This window comes from Zea mays, chromosome 8, assembly GCF_902167145.1.
Source record: "Zea mays cultivar B73 chromosome 8, Zm-B73-REFERENCE-NAM-5.0, whole genome shotgun sequence".
Classification (NCBI taxonomy): Eukaryota; Viridiplantae; Streptophyta; class Magnoliopsida; order Poales; family Poaceae; genus Zea; species Zea mays.
Genome location: NC_050103.1, coordinates 77212663 through 77228293, shown reverse-complemented (window position 1 = coordinate 77228293; position 15631 = coordinate 77212663).

Genomic DNA, 15631 nt, shown 5'->3' with positions numbered 1-15631 from the left:
TCTCCAGAAAACTCGGTCCGAGATATATTGGACCGTTCACTATCTTGGCTCGAGTGGGCAGCCTGGCTTATCGCTTGCAATTGCCGGATTCCATGGCAGGGGTACACCCGGTGTTTCATATCTCTATGTTGAGGAAGTTCTTGTGGGATCCGGACCATCAGATTGAGATGGAACCAATTGTTGTGCAGCAGGATCTGACTTTGGAGTGTCGTCCGGTGCGTATCTTGGAATCCTTGGAGCGTGTTTTGAGGAAGAGATCAATTAAGTATGTCAAGGTCTTATGGACTAATCAGTCTGAGCGCGAGGCAACATGGGAACTTGAGGAGCTGATGCGGCAGAAATATCTGGAACTTTTTGTTTTGGGTGAGTTCCGTTGATTCATTAATTTTTTTCTTTTGTCGCCCCGATAGAAGCGTCAGAATTCGAGGTCGAATTCTTTTTAAGGGGGGTGGAGTGTGATACCCAATTTGCAAAAAAAGAAGAGATATTGAAGTTTACTCTTTTTTCTGTGTTTTCTCTTGCGGGTTCCGTGCTTTCGGAGGTTTGGAATTTAAGGAGGTAAACATCAGTAAAACAGTAAAATGTATGTTTGATGTGTGCGTGGGGGTCGAGAGCTTGGGCGTCGGGATGGTTTTGGGCCATCGATCGCAATCCGACGGTGGGAAGCCCACTTCCCCCCAAACCCTAGGCGCCACCTTTCTTAAGGCCCTTGTGGGCAGCCCCCCTCCCTCCTGTTTGCCGCCACTCCCTTCTCCCCCGTCTCCCCTCCTCTCTCTTCCCCAAGTGTTGCAGCCGCCCCCCATTCTCAAGTTTTTTGCAGCAGCCCTTCCTCCATCCCTAGCCGTCACCCCCCCCTCCCATCTCCTCTTCACCAAGTGTTGTTCTTCCTCGCCGGATCTCCTTCGTGTGGGTGCAAGTTTCGATTGGAGAATTGGTGGGAGGAAGGAAGGAGGAAAGGAGGAACCCAAGGTGATTTTGTGATTATCTTTTGTTGTATATGTGCTGCAATCAAATTGATTATATGTTTACCCATGCGAATCGGTAGAGGGATGTCTAGAAATTTTGTGGGTGGGTGAACAGCAGTAGTTCTAGCAGTTTCTGGGAATTTTTCGTGGGTAATTAATGGGGATCAGTGGGAGCATCATGTAGAGCTTTGTTATACCTTTCCAACGAGTACTTATGCGCTCAATTCGGAGTTATAATTTAAGAGGTATCGCTGTTTGAATCCGGGTATGTTGCTGTCCAAAAACAGATTGCAGGATGTATCTTGTGGATGGTTTTGGGCTAATTAGATGTTGGGATTTAATTACATGTTGTATACAAAACTTGTGGGGAATTTTATGTAGATGCCTCTGGAGTTTTTGGTTGTTACCACTGCTGTCATTATTTTAAAGATATGAAATTGTTAAGCGGCGCCGCTGCAGTTTGGTGGGTGTGGGGAGAGTTGTTACCCGCTGCGGGGTTTGAAATTGTGCGTAGGTGCGGCATCGTTTATGAGCGTTGTTATGTAAAATTTGTGCACTGAGTTGTGTGTCAAAAACAGGTGGTGGACTTCCGGATCGTGCTTAGGGCTTTGTCCAAACTCCCCGGTGAAGTCAAGTAAAATTGTGGTGGTTATTCCGTCGGTCGATTAATGTGTCTTATACTTGGTGATATTATTGCTATTTGTGTTCATACTCATATTCCTTGTTGGGTACCATCGTTTGAAGATACCTGTCGGTACCCTAAATCAGGGGTACCCTCTCCTACAGCATGAAGACGCCGCACCCATGCGATATCTCCTAGCCACGCGGAGGATGGCGCCTGACCCCACCGCATGGGCAGGCCAAAAGGCGCCACGTGGCAAGGAAAGACAACACATCCCAGTAAGTCCGGACCCCCACAGAAGGACACCGGACCCCTATACATATAAGTCCGGAGCCTCCGAGTAGGTCCGAACCCCAGCAGGGTCCCGGAACGAGGAGGACCCTGGTATGTGCAGGGGTCTGGTGCTGACACGTGTGCGGGCCTTGCCCTCCACTTCCCGCTCAGGTGGAGACCCGCTGCTTGTGGCCCATGACATAAGCTACCGGGCCGAACCTAACGTGAAGTCGTGCAGCCCCTGCATTTATTGAGGAAAAGACGCGTCGCCTGCCACTGCGCTGACGGGCGACGTGCCCTCTCAGCATTTAATGTGTCCCGTCCCATCCGCTGGCAGCCGGTGTCAAGGTCATCCAGCAGGCGGCGCGCCTGCTGGGTCTGCTGGCGGACAGTACGACCGTGCCAGGCAGCACACTATACTCATCATCCCTTCTACAAGAAGCTTTCCCTGTACGCCGAGGATACGCAGATCTCGGGCGCCAGGGCACAAGAAGATTGTCTCGGTAACAGACATTAGTGGCTTCAAGCGTTATATTCTTTATGTTCCTGGGCCCAAATGTCGGGGCCCAGTGCCTTTGTGCATGCCCCCTTCAGCTATAAAAGGGGAGGCATGCGACGTTACACACACACGCAATTTTAGGACACACCTTAGACTCGCAAGCTCTCAAGCAATACATCTCACAGTGGAGTAGGGTATTACGCTCCGGTGGCCCGAACCACTCTAAATCCTTGTGTGTTCTTGAGTTCTCCCCGTTCATTCCAACAATCAAGCAAAACGCCTAAGCCCCTCCTCATCTCAGGATTTAGGGCGGGTGCACTCCGTCACCCGGCCGGAGATTTACTCTCCGACATTTGGCGCGCCAGGTAGGGGCCTAAGCATTAGGTTTTCGCTTGATCCCTTGCCCAAGCATGATGGTGCAGATCATTGAGCACCACACCGAGACTTCGGTTGACTTTGCGGTGGAGAGAGAAGCTGCTTCCTCCACACCGCAGGTTCCCAGTCGCCCAACACCAGTCACTCCTGTTGTGCACGCCGCACGGCAGCACACGGTAGCACAAACATCCCGGACTCCATCAAGGGCGTCTCCGGGGGCATTGTCAACAGCCAGGGAGTTGTTGCGACACCCTCCAAGCTCCACGGCTTCACCAGGAGCCATGAAGCAATGGCGGGACGACGTCGACCGACTGCTCAGTATGGCGCATTCTACCTCGACCAGGTCAAAGACGCGGTCATCCCGGCGCCAACACGAGGCATCAGCATCGGTGCGCTCGCCCACAGTAAGGGGCGCACAGACCAACGACCTCTGGGCAGAGCTCAACCGCAGGCGTGCGGGAGAGGACGCTCGGGTATCCTTGGAAAGGGCGCGTGAGCGCCGCCAAAACATCGATAGTTGCGACCTCGATCAAGACTTCGCTGCGGTTGTGCCACAGACACCAATGGGCACCCGGTTCCAAACGGGTGTCCCTTTGGCCGGTGTGGGCTGCGCCGCTCTTGCGGATCATCTCCGCGCGGCGTCCTGGCCACCCAAGTTCTGGCCGCACCTGCCAGAAAAATACAACGGAACGACGAACCTGTCGGAGTTCCTGCAGGTGTATGTTACCGCCATCATGGCAGCAGGTGGAAACACCGCTGTGATGGCAACATATTTTCATGTGGCCTTATCTGGACCAGCCCGGACCTGGCTCATGAACCTCACCCCAGGATCAGTCTACTCCTGGGAAGAACTCTGTGTGCGGTTCGTGGCGAACTTCGCCAGTGCTTATCAACAGCACGGTGTGGAGGCCCACCTCCATGCAGTGAGGCAGGAGCCAGTGGAGACCCTCCGGAAGTTCATCTCCCGCTTCACCAAGGTGCGAGGTATGATACCTTGTATTTCTGATGCTTCTATCATCACAGCCTTCCGACAGGGAGTACGTGATGAAAAAATGTTGGAGAAGTTGGCCACACATGACATGGAAACTGTCCCCACGCTCTTCGCTCTGGCCGACAAGTGCGCTAGAGCCGCCGAGGGACGTGCGTGGCACTCGGCCCCACAAACTGGAGCTGCCCAGTCGGGTGGCTCGGGGGCCGTCCTCCGGGACGGAAAGAAGAAAAAGAAGAAGGACTGCGACTACCAGAAGTCATGGTCCACCGCTCTGGTGGTCGCAGCAGCGACCAGAGGCCAGGGCGACCGCAACAAACGTCTGCGGCCGCAGAAGGGTAGCAGCGGTTCATGCCCGGTGCACCGGCATGGTCGCCACAGCTTAGCGGAGTGTCGCGAGATCATTGACCTCGCAAAACGCGTCAGCAAGCGGCGCGAGCAGTCTTCCAAAGACGGCTCCCCGCCTCGCCGCCGGCCCAACAAAGAGAAGGTGGACGATGGCGAAGTAGCCGCGGCTGAGCGGGACCTCGGGTACCAGTCGCTCGAGGGGGACCTAAAAGATATCTTCGCCGGAGGCTCCTACTCCGGTGAAGACAACAAGATGGACCCTAGAGGGACCCCGTGTTCCCCGGTCTACGGAGCTGAAGCACGCCTTCCTCCGGAGGCCCTTCCGGATCCCCCACGGGTCCGGGTCACAAACGGGTACATGCAAAAGTGGCCACAGCCAGAGACGAGGGCTCCTGTGTCAAATGCAGGAAGGAACCCTGGGTCGGGACCTAGCCCCACGGCAAGTACCATACCAAGGGGGGCTCCGCAACTCTCCCCCAGCTGGGAAGGACCCTTCGAAGTAACAGGAGTGCACCGACCCAGGGGCAACCATCTAGCTACGACTGGAGAAGCACCTTATCCCGATGCCCAACATCTTTGTAAGTTATATCCATAGAGCAAGGCTAAGGGGTCGAGTCTGTTTCCCTTTTTTGTAACTAGATAACGCATACGTGTACGACAACCCGGTGGGGTCTACCCCCATGAACCCGGCCTATTGGTCTGCACACACGCACGACAAGTTATAAAGAGGAAATACCCCCCTCAGATGTGCTCTTGTGATAGTTCCATCTTGCTGCTCCATGGTCCTACCTTGCAGACTTTCAGATAATACTTTTTAGCTAACCCACCCGTACAGTTTCCATCTGTCTGACATGGCGACATCAGAATTGAACAGCCAGGCTTGCAGTTTAGGGCCCCTGACACGAAAGTAGGGAGGTCCGACAGCCTGGGGGCCGGCTCTAGAGAACGGGACCCCGTTCCATAGGGTGGTCCGGAGCACGTGTAGCCGCTCAGCCAGGTCCTGTACCGTGGGCCTACATGCTCTGCCACCCCGTGACGGGGACTAAGTATCTAGGGTTATAAGTCCTGCGGGTCCGACAACCTCGGGACCAGAACTAGAGAACGGACATTAGTCTCCTGGGGCGGTCCGGAGCCCGTGCAGCCGCTCAGCCTGGTCCTGTACCGTGGGCCTGCATGCTCCACCGCCCTGCGACAAATGTCCTAGTATCTAGAGCCGCGACCCAAGGGGTCCGGACACGCAACTTGGCCACCCGGGCTAAAACCTGCAGGTCCCGAGCATGTATCAAAGGGTGACTAATGTCAGACGGAGAACCCTATGAGGTGTACTACTAATGCTTCCTAGCTAAAAGTTATGTACAGATCCAGATCCTGGCGAGTTTGCCTCCCGAGGATTGTTGACAACCTTCTTCAAAAACGCTGGTATCCAACCTCAACACATCAAGCATGCATCCCAGGCGGGGGGGCAGGTACTAGGGAGGAGTCAACAACATCACACACAGTAGGAACAGGCGTTACACAGATAAGTGTTAAATGCTGCTTAGAAGACAATATTTATTTGTTTACAAAAACAGGGAAAGGCCTGGGGCCGGTTCTAAAGAATGGATGCTCGTTCCATAGGGTGGTCTGGGGCCTGTGTGGCCGATTAGCCTGGTTCCGTACCCAAAATCCTGCCCACTCCACCACTCCATGGCGGGTGTCCTAGTATTTAAAACTAAAGTCCCGTGTGTCCAACAACCTAGAGGTCCGGCTCTGAAGAACGGCCACTTGTCTCCTGGGGGTCCAGAAACCATGTAGCCGCTTAGCCTGGTCCCGTACCGTGAGCCTGCATACTCCACCACCCTACGGCAGGTGTCTTAGTACTTGAAGCCACCATCTAGGGGGTTCGGACACACAACTTGGCTTCCCAGGCTAAAATCCTGCGTACATATGTTATTACATCTTGCTCTCAAGCAAATGTCATTACATGCCCTTACAAGCGGGATCCTAGCTCCATTCCTACAGGAATGGACTATGCTGCACCAAGGAAGAGTCGCGCTGGAAGCTAGTTCCAGACAGCCCCACCAACAACGGCGACCACCTCTGCACCAGCAGCGACAACGACCTCTGCTCCGAGCGGCTCGCCAGCAGCAGCGACCACCTCAGGGTGAGCGCTGCTGCGAATAGGTCCTCGCCCCCGTCCTCCTATGGGGGGTGACAGCGAGACCATTAAAGCCAAAGAGCCGGAGGTCCGGCGGCAGGTGGCACTGATGGTCTCGCCAGCGGAGGCAACCACCTCTGCAGTGGGCAGCCTCACCAGCGGAGGCAGCCACATCAGCCCCACCAGTGGCAGCGGCCACCTCTGCACCGATGGGCAGCGGCTGCACCAGCGCGCACGAAGAGGTCTTCGCTCCCGTCCTCACTGCGGGAGTGAGGACAAGACCATCCAAGAACGCCGCCGCCGCCCCCGTGGCGTACGACGTCTTGTACGACCTTCCGGTGCGACCGGTGGCGCAGGAGAAGCCGTGGATGTGGCCAACCCGCGCACAGCACGACCGTCGCCCGTGCGGTGGACGGGCAGCCACGCTACGCCCCAGCGGCAGGAGGCAGCGCCGGAGGCGGCACCAGTGCCACCCAGGCCGAGGAGCCAGACACGCGGCAACTGACGGTGCCACAGACGACCGGCCCCGCGTACCCAGAGTTCACCTCCTCCGCAAGGCCGGTGGACGCTCTTCTCCCCCGAATGCTAGAGGAAGAAGCGGACCGCTAGCCCTCACGGAAGGCGAAGCTCCCACTCGACTTGCCCTCCTCCCCAACGCGGATGATGAACATCCTTGAAGCTGAGGGCAGGGGGGAGGCCGCAGCCCGGCTCGCTTCTCTCCACCACAAGGCTGGTAGTCATCCTTGTGGATGACCACCGGCCGGAGGTTGCGACCGGGCTGCATGATGAAAATCCTTGAAGCCGAATGATGGTGGAAGGATGCCAACTCCCATGGGGTTGCACCCCTCCAACAGCAGCAAGAAGACAAGATCGGCGACACCACCACGAGCGCACGCTCTCCGACGGTGAAGTCGCCGGAAGAGACAACCTTGACGCGGATCCCTCCAGAGAACACTAGCACACCCCATCTGGAGGCCCGGAAGGCGAAAGGGCGCGGTGGTCGCAAGAGGAGCGAGGCATGTCTACTGCTCGGGAGATTGACCCCCTTTTTAAAGGCAGATCCCCCCACTCGCGCCCCTGAAGCGTCACGGGTGAAGTCTCCCCCGGCGTGCACCAAGGATCCCACCTTATGACACGGGGGCCAAGCCCCGCATGTCATACAGACCAACCCTAAGAAGGAGCGTGCAACTGCCCTGCGGTTATGTGCCCCTTCATTTTCGGGGCAACCAGCAGTCAGGAAGACGAACCGCCGCGCAGGGGGCATGCAACCGCCCCACGGTTAAGCACCCCTTCATCTTCGCCGTATCCAGCGGTCAAAGAGGCGAACCGCTGCGCAAGAAGCGCAACCGTCCCACGACTGTGCGCCCCCTCAGCTCTGTTGCAACTGGCGGTCCAAATCAGGGGCCCAGGCCCACATGTCATGTAACCGGCGCGCCGGTTACCGTGTGCGAAGAAACCGCACCGTCACTTGCGCCAAGGCCACGTCTTCTCGGGGCTGTCACGGGAGTCTGAAAAGGTAAATTTTTCAGAACTAGTGCAATGACTCGAGGCAGCCCCGCACATGGCCCAACAGTACCATTAAGTACGATGGTCACGGGCTGGGCAGCCATGGGAATATGCGCGGCAGTTGGCATGGCCATAGGCGGGCAGGCAGTAATTGCAGCAACAGGCACGCCGGAGCAGCGGTCCAACCGCTAATCAGACTCTGGTCCCACCTGGAGGCTCGCATCCTCCCCTGAGGCGGGACCGGGGCCACTGTCGGTACCCTAAATCAGGGGTACCCTCTCCTACAGCATGAAGACGCCGCACCCATGCGAAGTCTCCTAGCCACGCGGAGGATGGCGCCTGACCCCGCCGCATGGGCAGGCTAAAGGGTGCCACGTGGCAAGGAAAGACAACACATCCCAGTAAGTCCGGACCCCCACAGAAGGACACCGGACCCCTATACATATAAGTCTGAAGCCTCCGGGTAGGTCCGAACCCCAGCAGGATCCCGGAACGAGGAGGACCCAGGTATGTGCAGGGGTTCGGTGCTGACACGTGTGCGGGCCTTGCCCTCCACTTCCTGCTCAGGCGGAGACCCGCTGCTTGTGGCTCATGACATAAGCTACCGGGCCGAACCTGACGTGAAGTCGTGCAGCCCCTGCATTTATTGAGGAAAAGACACGTCGCCTGCCACTGCGCTAACGGGCGACGTGCCCTCTCAGCATTTAATGTGTCCCGTCCCATCCGCTGGCAGGCGGTGTCAAGGTCATCCAGCAGGTGGTGCGCCTGCTGGGTCCGCTGGCGGACAGTACGACTGTGCCAGGCAGCACGCTGTACTCATCATCCCTTCTACAATAAGCTTCCCCTGTACGCCGAGGATACGCAGATCTCGGGCGCCAGGGCATAAGAAGATTGTCTCGGCAACAGACATTAGTGGCTCCAAGCGCTATATTCTTTATGTTCCTAGGCCCACATGTCGGGGCCCAGTGCCTTTGTGCATGCCCCACTTCAGCTATAAAAGGGGAGGCATGCAACGTTACACACACATGCGCAATTTTAGGACACAGCTTAGACTCGCAAGCTCTCAAGCAATACATCTCACAGTGGAGTAGGGTATTACGCTCTGGCGGCCCAAACCACTCTAAATCCTTATGTGTTCTTGAGTTCTCCCCGTTCATTCCAACGATCAAGCAAAACGCCTGAGCCCCTCCTAATCTCAGGATTTAGGGCGAGTGCACTCCGCCACCCGGCGGGAGATTTACTCTCCGACAGTACATATGTTCTATTGTTTACATATGTTGAGGGTGTAGTTTGATCATGTTATTCATGTTGTTTATTATTTTGAATGGGTGGAAGTATGTGTTTAACACATTTTATTTGAGGAGGACTCATGTGTTGACATGCATAGTGCATTCATCATCCTTTGCATGGAAGTTTCGTCGTGATCTTATGGTCCGACCATACCATTACAATAAGCATCATACGTTGCCCGAGAAGGGGTATGATGCAACTTCATATCCTTAGAGGTATGAAGGCAGAAGTCATTACTGCATCTGTAGCCATGCACATTTATGGGTGAAGTGTGGCACCTACCATGGTGGAATGGATAGTGTGGATCTTTTATTTATTATTCATTTTGGAACTGAGTAATTAGTATTGGTTTACTTGCTGCAATTTAATATTCAAGAGGGAGATTGTGAACTACGTGGTTGTCTAAGCACGGCTTATTTACATTGTCTAGTCGTTGTTGATCTTTTTACTTGCTGAGATGTGTCATCTCACTCTTGCATTGTCTGATGCAGGCACTTGATCCTTGCTTTTGGGAAAGGAGGGAAGTAGCAGCACGGCCACTACACATTTAAATAAATATTCCACTGCTTAGTAATGATGTTAAATAGGAGTGCAAGTTTAGGGGGATTAATATGTTCTAGTCTTCATGATAGTCGAATTTGCTTTTGGGTTGGCCAGATTCCTTCTCTTTTTATTTGGTCAGACTATTCACTGTTATCCCTGCATTTTGTTTATACTACGTGGATTATCATTCTTTTTTTTCATTATGTATAAACTTTATGTTCCACTCATTATACTACTTTCAGGGGAGGTGATGCCGGATTTTGCTTTACATTTTGTTTCTACTTCTTTTCTTCTGTTGTTTAAGTTTTGTGGGAAGGGTATTTGGTAACATACATTATGTGGGAGAAATGGGGTGTTACAAGAATGTGAAAGGCGTATAGGTATTATTTCTTGATTAATTTAGCTTCGGAACTTGCTTTGTGGCTTCAAACTAATCTGTTTACCTACTTCATCTGAACTATCCCCGCCTCCAGAGCCGTACGATCCCCTAGCTGATCCAAAGATGAAGGAATCATTGGACATCATAAACATGGCTGAATCTATTATTGACGAAGTCGTCAATAAATTACTGAATGAAGCTGCGGAGAAAGTTCTTAGAGAAGAATAGGTTTTATTATAATAATATTTTGAAATGCTTGATGTATAGGACAATGGAATGAACATTAAGCTTCTATTGTAACAAAACTATGTAACATTTGATATTTGTAACATTGAATTGAATATGTAAATTATTGTAATTTATTTCTTTGCGATGCATGAAATTTACGCACATACCGTTTTTGAGCCTTCGGCAAAAAAACACCTTCCCTTCTTTTCATGCTTCGTAAAGAACAAGATTCCTTCTTATGACAAGGCTGATAAATCTGTATTTCCCGAAGCTTACTTCGTGCTTTAGCACATTTTCATTTTGACGAAGCATTTGCCGAAGCTTGGCTTCGTATTCGATTCTTGTGCCGTTAATGCAATATGATGTATGATGTAATGTTATGCGAAATGATGTGATGATATGATGCAAAATGATGAGGATGCCGAAGACACACACTCACACGCCCACACTGGAACACACAAGCTCTGCATCCCCTTAGGAACGACTTTCGAGCTTCTTCACCTTCTATTTCGGTGATATAAGTTCTGCATCCCCTTAGTAACGTCTTTTGAACTTCTTCGCCTTCTATTTCGGCGGTATAAGTTCTGCATCCCCTTAGGAACGACTTTTGAACTTCTTCGCCTTATATTTCGACGGTATTTGGCTCTGCTTTCCCTTTGGAATGACTTTTGAGCAGAAAACTTACACTGTGCTCCCTTAGAAACGACTTTTTGTAGCTTCGTCAATTTCGGCTCTGCATTCCCTTAGGAACGACTTTTGAGCAAAAAACGTATATATGTTGCGCTCCCTTAGGAACGACTTTTGTAGCTTCGTTTATGTTGGCTCTGCATTCCCTTAGGAACGACTTTTGAGCTTCGTAAATCTGTGAAGAAGATATATTTCATTCTTGTACAGGCAGAATCATTACAAGAAATTAAAACCAAGTTTTCATTGCTTGTTTCTTGTACAGAAAGAAAAATGGCATAGAAAATAAAAACATGGAAAATAAAAAACATTTCAGGAGTAGGATATTGTTCAGTATATGTGCTTTGATTCTAGTACAGTGTTGTTAACTGTGCGAGCTTCGGAATCCTCTCTGAAGTCACGTTGTTTTTGGGGGTGCTGGCGCCCTTCTGCTGCTAGCTTCGGGTATAAGTAGGTTGCAATGGTGGTGGCGGTGGAAGCTGAGGCCAGGAAGCTTGTGAATGGCTTGCCGAAGCAACAGAAGCTGCAGGTTGATTGCCCACATACTCTGGTATGTAGGGAGAGTGGCACGAAGCAGTATGCAAAACCTGCTTCGGCTGATTCTGCCGGGCTTCTGCTTCGGCGATCTCTTTTTGCTTTTGAATGGTAATCTGACACGTTCTTGTCGTGTGGCCCTTGTCTTCACCACAGAATAAGCAATAGATTTTCCTGGGCTGATCCCCATATCTTCCTCCGAAGCCCCTACTGCCTCGGCCCCTTGGAGCTGGTGGCCTGAAGGAGCTTTGCTGCTGTCCTGAAGACTATGAGCTGTGTTGCGGCCTCTAAAACTGGCCTCCTTTGTCATCGTTCTGACTAGAGCTGTAGATTGATCTGACATGCCTAGGGTGAATTCTTCCTCCGAAGCCCCTAGTCATCTCAGAAAATCTATAAGCTTCCTCCCTTCTTTGGCGGAAATCATTGTCGGCCCGGATGTATTCATCCATTTTCTGAAGCAGCTTCTCCAGAGTCTGGAGGGTTTCCTAGCGAAGTATTGAGTCGTAGGCCCTGGTCTAAGACCTTTGATCATGGCCTCAATGACGATTTCATTGGGCACCGTAGGCGCTTGTGCTCTCAGGCGCAAGAACCTTCGGACATATGCCTGAAGGTACTCCTCATGGTCTTGAGTGCACTGGAACAAGGCTTGAGTTGTGACTGGCTTTGTCTGAAACCCTTGAAAGCTGGTGACCAGCATGTCCTTAAGCTTCTGCCATGACCTGATTGTCCCTGGCCGGAGAGAAGAGTACCATGTCTGGGCCACACTTCAAAGCCAGTGGTGATCCCGATCGTACTCCTCTCGGCGTCGTATCTCGTTCTCATGTCGTTGTTCGCGTGAAGCGTTGATGGAGCTCCTCGCGTCCCGCCAACTATTGATGGCATGTCGTAGATCGATCGGAGGATGAGCGAGAGGTAGAAGATGATTAGCCGCCCGAGTGAGTAGCCGCCGATAGCCTTCAGCGTCTAGAGTCCGGGGGAGACCATTGGCTATCCGAGCCAATACTCCCCCGACCTCACTCAGTGTGTTCATAGCGCGAGTGAAGTTGGGGTTCAGGTTTCGCGCGAAGAGAGAGTTCTCTCGGTGTAGCCTTGCATCCTATTCAGCTTGCTCTTGAGCCTATCGACGATCACGTCAGCGGGAGTTCCTCCTTTCCCTAAAGACTCGTTCATCAGGAGTTTCTCCCACCTCCGAGATCTCATCTCGAGATACAGGCTGTGCCGGGTCTTGTTCTCCAGCTTCATGATGTCGCCGAACATTCTGGCGTCGGTTCCTCCGTCGGCGAGCTTCTCGCTGAGGGGGTTCTTCCCTAGGCACGGTTGGTTCGTCGTCGGAGATGGGAGACGATTCCACTCTTCCCCCGATGAAGAGGACGTCGGGGTAGAATGGAGTTGATGTGGTGACAAACTTCTTTCTATCCTTCTTTGAGGGCGAAGGTGCAAGAAGAGCAGCTTGGCGGGCCTCTATCCCGCTTGCTTCTTTTTTTCCTCGTAATCAGTGTCCACTCTTCTGTGGATGAGGTAGACAACAGAGTTCTTCGGGTAAATGAATTCTCGGCTCCTGACTTGCAGGAGGTGGTTTTCGTCCGGGGCGCTAGAGGTTGCACCATTTGCTGCCTCGTTCTGGCTTTTTCGGAGATTTTCGGGGAAGGCTTCTTCTTTGATGGATCCGCTATGCGATGTAGAATTCCTTCTTCATCTGCCATGGATGAGATGGTCCTGAAGCAGAACACGGATCCAGGGCGGAGAGCGATTTTATGCTGGAAGGTGATGGCCACTGAGCTAGCTTTGATCAACGACACACCCCCTACCTGGCGCGCCAGCTGTCGGTGTTTGAGACCCGACCGCGCACCCGGGGTTACCCCTCGAGGTGCTTTTGGGTAGGATGGTGTTGCTGATTGTAGCTCGATGGTTCGTGCTAGGTGCACGAGAGGCAATAGACAATTTTCTACAGGTTCGGGCCGCTTGGAGAGGCGTAATACCCTACTTCCTGGTGTGGATCTTTTAGGGTTACAGGGAGATTCTCTAGTATGAAGGATGCTAGAGAATGGAGTAGATGGCTAATGAGTGACCTACATTTTGATGGGGTGCCCCCTAGGCCTTATATACTCGACCATGGGGCGTTACATGCGTGTATGATAACAATATGTTCCTAAGTAATAGTGAACCGACTGAACTTATCTTCCTAAAATCCTGCCGACTTATCCTCATTTAGTTATGACGTCTGAGGGTGCTGCGCGGGAGAATCGGATCAATGCTGCGGATAATGCTTAAATCCAATGAGTTGTCTGGGCCCGAGTCTATCCAATCCAGCGTCAATCCATTCCGCCAGCAGTTCCTCCCTGGCCCACGAAGGGATGGCCTTGCGAAATAATGGGCCCAAAGCCTTTCGTGAGGCCTTCTAGCCTTCTAGTGAACCCGGGGGACATCTGTCTCCCACAACCATCGGGGCATGAAGTATTTTGGATCGGCTGTTTTACTGGCATCTGTGTCTTCTTCTTCGCCTGTATTGGCTGATTTGCCAAAAATCATTGGCCCTTCATTATTTTCCTATATGACGACATTTATTGTTCATATTTTGATGATGTCCCCTTTTGACGTCCTCTTGGTGGCTGCAGGTATATGTCCCCCAATAGGATTGGTCGGCCTTTGCGGTCGAGTGGTCCGGCAATCTTGTTGGGCCTGTGCCTAGTGACCAGATTGAGGGGCACTAAATCGGTCTTGTACTGAAGGTGCCAACCTATCGAACACAAATGTTTGGGGTACCCCCCAAACGGGGTACTGTGGCATCCCAAATGGATATGGTGGCATGCTCCACATTTTATTCAGAACTTATGGCGGTGGTATGTATGTATGTTGATATGGCACATGTGGATATGGGGGTGGAGGTGTCCATGCACGCACGTTAGGTCTTAATTGAACATTATGACCTCCCGTCCTTTCCTATTCATGAGGTGGTCCAATCGGTCTTACTTGTTGTCGCTCCTGAGTGGGTGAGCGAGGTCGCTTTGGTGGCCGATCACTTGGGCCGGCCTTCTTTTCACATACTTTGACAATAATTGATCAAAAGTCGGGCCAGATTTGACCAATCGACTAGCTACCTTTAATGTGTTAGTTTTCCACGTACATATTTCTGGTCGTCGTGGTTTGAAGGTATGTGATCGTCGTGGCTCCTGGGCGTTGCCGGACCGTTCACTTGAATGATCCTGACTGTCCGATGATGTCCCAGACCGTCCGTGTCTATGCGCTGGACCATCCACGATGCGCAGAACAGGGACCCACGCCTGGTTACTTGCCTGCCCTGGCCCCCAGTGTTGGAGGTAGTGATGGTAACCTTTAGAGTCTCCCCTCCATCGAGATTCCTCTCTGTCACCACTTTCCTGCTAGAGTTTTTATTATTTTCATCGACCTTTCGCGCGTCGCCGATGATGACCTACTTGCCTTTGCCCTTATCGGACGCGCTAGGTCGAATCAGGACCTTTTTGACATCGAAGTTGATCATGTTTATTAGGAAGGGCTCCATGTCCACCTGCATTTTCTAAAATTTTAATCGTCCCACGTTAATGGCCGATTGAATTTGTCATCGAAATACATTACAATCATTAGTGGCATGAGAAAATGAGTTGTGCCACTTGCAATATGCGCGACGCTTGAGTTCATCGGCGGGTGGAACAATATGATTTATCTTAATGTTGTCATTTTTTAGTAACCCATCAAATATTTTATCACACTTGCCAACATTAAATGTAAATTTAACCTCCTTCTATCGTTTCTTTTGAACCGGTTGCAAGGAGGAACAAGCCGAGGATTTGGCCTGCTTGAGACAAACCATTTTGGCAGCGTAAATATCTTTTGATTCGTCGTCCGAGCTACTCTGGTCGCATTCCACTATATGGACGTTGTGACGAATCGTTTTGGCAGTTTCTTTGCTTCGGCTTTCATAAGCCAAAGCTCTCTGATGTAACTGCGCTAGCGTGAAAAACTGGATGTCTTCTAATCTTTCTTTTAAATAATAGTGCAATCCATTAAAGGCTAACCCCGTTAGCTGTTTTTCTGCTAACTGAATTTGGAAACATCGGTTTCTTGTATCCCGAAATCTCCGGATGTAATAAGTAACCGATTTATCTTTCCCTTGTCGCAGGGCCACTAGGTCTACTAAATCTAGCCCATAATCACCGGAGAAGAAATGATCATAAAATTTTTGTTCTAAATCTCCCCACGACAAAATAGAATTAGGAGGGAGTGTGGCATACCATGCGAATG